Here is a 4,279-nt window from a genome sequence, read left to right as displayed (position 1 = left end):
GCTGGCTTTCTGTTCCCCTCTGCTTGCTGTCTATAGTACAGTACAGGGACTTTGTGTAATAATATGCAATAAGTAGCCTGTGACTTTGACCTGGCTCATCCTGAACTTATCCAGGATCACAAATTTCCTCAGTCAGCAAAATCCAAGTTGAGAGGTGCATTTCCACTGAGATATTTTTTTGTTAACTGAAAAATTTCTAACAAAACATGTTTGTTAGTCTTTAAAACGCTGTAAGTGTATTTGTTGGCTTTTCTAAGTTTTTCCAGTTACAGACTAACTTGGCTATCCCTCTGAAGCTTTGGAAAATTTCTGACATGCCAAGTGTTTACACATCACTGTGGACACTGAGTTCCAATGCACACTAGTAAAATAGGCAAAATCTAACATTTTATACTGTAGTTTTCCCTGCTATGAATGACTGTTGAGAGTCTGCTTTTGGCATCATAAGTAGCGAGTGGATAAAAAACATTTTAAATTAAAAAATTAACCCAACTGACTTTTCAGCATACTTTGTTATCCAGTCAGAGTGTGTGAGTTTCCCTAGCATCATGTCTCTGGTACAGTTACAAGGGTTTTACCTCCTGTCTTGCTGTTTCTAATTTCTTTGATAGGTTCAGTGACTGTGGGTATAAATATGTATATATGCAAGTATGTATGTACAAGTCTCAACATTCTATTTCTATTGGTTTCCAATCTCCATCTTTCTTTCTCTGTCCAATGGTAAGTCTGCTTCCATGGTCTGCAGTTCTGTTTGGTCTCCTGATTCAAAGACCCGTGAAGTCAATGATAGTCTTTCCATTGACATTAGCAGACATAGATTAGGGCCTTGATGTAAGGGTATGTCTAAACTTGCTCCCTAGTTCGAGCTAGGGATGCAAATGTAGGCGACCAAAATTGCTAATGAAGCGGGGATTTAAATATCCTGCGCTTCATTAGCATGATATCGCCGGCGCGTTACTCCACTCAACAGCTGATTCAAACCAGGAAGTACGCGTTAGCTCAAACCAAACCTCTTGCTTTGAATTAATGTTACTCCTCATGTTTTCAGGAATAACGTTAGTTCGAACCAAGAGGTTTGGTTCAAACTAACGCATCCCGGTGCTCACTTCTTGGTTCTAATCAGCTGTTGAGCGGAGTAAATTTATTTAATTAATTAATTAATTAATTAATGGAGATTGCCTATCTCCTAGAACTGGAAGGGACCTTGAAAGGTCATCGAGTCCAGTCCCCTGCCTTCACAGCAGGACCAAGTACCATCCCTGACAAATTTTTGCCCTAAATCCCTAAGGGTATGTCTACACTGCCACCCTAGTTTGAGCTAGGGTGGCTAATGTAGGCATTCAAAGTTGCAAATGAAGCCTGGGATATTTAAATCCTGGGCTTCATTTGCAACTTTGAATGCCTACATTAGCCACCCTAGTTTGAACTAGGGTGGCAGTGTAGACATACCCTAAATGGCCTCTGCAAGGATTGAACTCACAACGCTGGGTTTAGCATGCCAATGCTCAAACCACTGAGCTATCCTTCTCCCCCCCCCTTTTTTTTAAGTATGGTTTAATACAATGTAGTGTTGAAAATGCTTTCAGCTTTATGTACATGCTAAACAAACAGTGTAACCAACATTTATCCATACAACTTTTTATATGCTGTTCTCTCATCCTAGTCTTCATCTGTGCTACAGCCCTCTGGAACGCACCAACATTGTAATAATTCTTATATCATAGAATCATAGAATCATAGAATAATAGGACTGGAAGGGACCTCGAGAGGTCATCGAGTCCAGCCCCCCGCCCTCAAGGCAGGATCAAGCTCCATCTACACCATCCCTGACAGATGTCTATCTAACCTGTTCTTAAATATCTCCAGAGAGGGAGATTCCACCACCTCCCTTGGCAATTTATTCCAATATTTGACCACCCTGACAGTTAGGAATTTTTTCCTAATGTCCAATCTAAACCTCCCCTGCTGCACTTTAAGCCCATTACTCCTTGTCCTGTCCTCAGAAACCAAGAGGAACAAATTTTCGCCTTCCTCCTTGTGACACCCTTTTAGATATTTGAAAACCGCTATCATGTCCCCCCTTAATCTTCTTTTTTCCAAACTAAACAAGCCCAGTTCATGAAGCCTGGCTTCATAGGTCATGTTCTCTAGACCTTTAATCATTCTTGTCGCTCTTCTCTGTACCCTTTCCAATTTCTCCACATCTTTCTTGAAATGTGGCGCCCAGAACTGGACACAGTACTCCAGCTGAGGCCTAACTAGTGCAGAATAGAGCGGCAGAATGACTTCACGAGTTTTGCTTACAACACACCTGTTGATACAACCTAGAATCATATTTGCTTTTTTTGCAACAGCATCACACTGTTGACTCATATTCAACTTGTGGTCCACTATGACCCCTAGATCCCTTTCCGCCATGCTCCTTCCTAGACAGTCGCTTCCCATCTTGTATGTATGGAACTGATTGTTCCTTCCTAAGTGGAGCACTTTGCATTTCTCTTTATTAAACCTCATCCTGTTTACCTCTGACCATTTCTCTAACTTGCTAAGGTCATTTTGAATTATGTCCCTATCCTCCAAAGAAGTCGCAACCCCACCCAGTTTGGTATCATCTGCAAACTTAATAAGAGTACTCTCTATCCCAATATCTACATCATTGATGAAGATATTGAACAGTACGGGTCCCAAAACAGACCCTTGAGGAACTCCACTTGTTATCCCTTTCCAGCAGGATTTAGAACCGTTAACAACAACTCTCTGACTACGGTTATCCAGCCAATTATGCACCCACCTTATCGTGGCCCAAAAGATGTATTGCATCTTTCATAGGATCAGACAGACTAGTTTAAAAAATCCTTTTAATACAAAATTCTTAGTTATTAGCCCTTTTGGAACATTAACTAGAAAAGTTCTCAAGATAAAATAAATTACATTGTTATTTTCCCATCAACTAGGCCAAAGTTCATACTAAATTAAATAAAAAGTTCTTTAAGTAGTCTAATCAGTCTTCCATGAAGCTTTTCAGTGGGAATTTCCATTAGACAGATGTTCTCCATGCCGACTATCACTGCTGTCCATGTCAAGTAATGTTGTGGTTTCACCTGCATCCCCCTTTAAACTGTTACATTGTAACACAGACTCATTGGTTGAAGAGGCTGACAAATCGCTTACTTCATTTCCATCATCTTCTTGTAAAGCAATACTCAAACTTCCTACTGATACACTGCCACTTATTGATTCAGGTATTGGAATTTCAAGTGCATCTTCAGGGTCACCCCAATATCCCAGAGCTTTTATGACATCTAGTTTACACATTGGACAAGTTCTGTGGTCCAACAACCAGGGGTCAATGCACGTCCTATGAAAGATATGCTTGCATGGCAGAATCCGGACAATATCTTTCGGTTTATAGTTTTCAATATACACAGCACAATTTTCTGCATTAACTTCTAAACCCTTGTCTACATGCTTCACAGTATGCAACTGAAGCTGATTGATCACTTTCTTGGTTTCCTTTCTGTGGCCCTGGCTTCCAAATTGTGACCCCATGTATAGAAAACGTTGTATATAATATGAGCCAAGCTATTGATATAATCATCATGGTGATAAAAGCAATGGCCACAAACACAACTGATTGTCCACTGATATATTCTTGCACATGTCGTGTGCCAACACCAATGGTCATTTTTACTGGAATCCCTCTGCATACTGGCTCCAAAATTTCTGTCCCTTTTGGATATCCAACCATAATTACCACTGTATTTCCCGTTCCAAGGTGGGACATGGAGACAGTGGCATTGCCGAAGCGGGGCTCATTGTAGATCACCACGGCCACCACCCACTTCCGGGCCGCGTTGGTGACTTTGTCCTTGAAGTTGCAGCCCCCGTGGACCACCAGCGCAATCCAAAGCAGCGGCGGCTCCCTGCCCTGCGGGCCGCATCTCCCCAGCGGCAGAGGCACGTCGTAGTCCGTGTCCGAGGCGCAGCCCTTCATGTGGCGGGCAGAGGCGCCATGGGGGATTCCCACCAGGCCCTGTGCGCTCTCCTTGGGGGAGCTATCCCGTAACATGCCGGCGATATTATGCTAATGAAGCACAGGGTATTTAAATCCATGCTTCATTAGCAATTTTGGTCGCCTACATTTGCATCCCTAGCTTGAACTAAGGAGCAAGTGTAGACGTACCCTCAGAGATCTAAAATCTCAAATAGTTTAGAACATGGGTTCTCAGTTTGGAGTGGGGGACAGTCAGGACAGAGTTGCAACTACCATCCCTTTCTT

General features: G+C 42.3%; 1 pseudogene; it reads right to left on the bottom strand.

The window, feature by feature from the left end:
* Positions 1 to 2,922: 2,922 nt before the first annotated feature.
* LOC102454705 (E3 ubiquitin-protein ligase RNF149 pseudogene) lies at positions 2,923 to 4,069 on the bottom strand (annotated as a pseudogene).
* Between the last annotated feature and the right edge of the window lie 210 nt (positions 4,070 to 4,279).

This window comes from Pelodiscus sinensis, chromosome 3, assembly GCF_049634645.1.
Source record: "Pelodiscus sinensis isolate JC-2024 chromosome 3, ASM4963464v1, whole genome shotgun sequence".
Taxonomy (NCBI): Eukaryota; Metazoa; Chordata; order Testudines; family Trionychidae; genus Pelodiscus; species Pelodiscus sinensis.
Note: the sequence above shows the minus strand (reverse complement) of the source record. Positions and strands in the feature narration are given on the sequence as shown.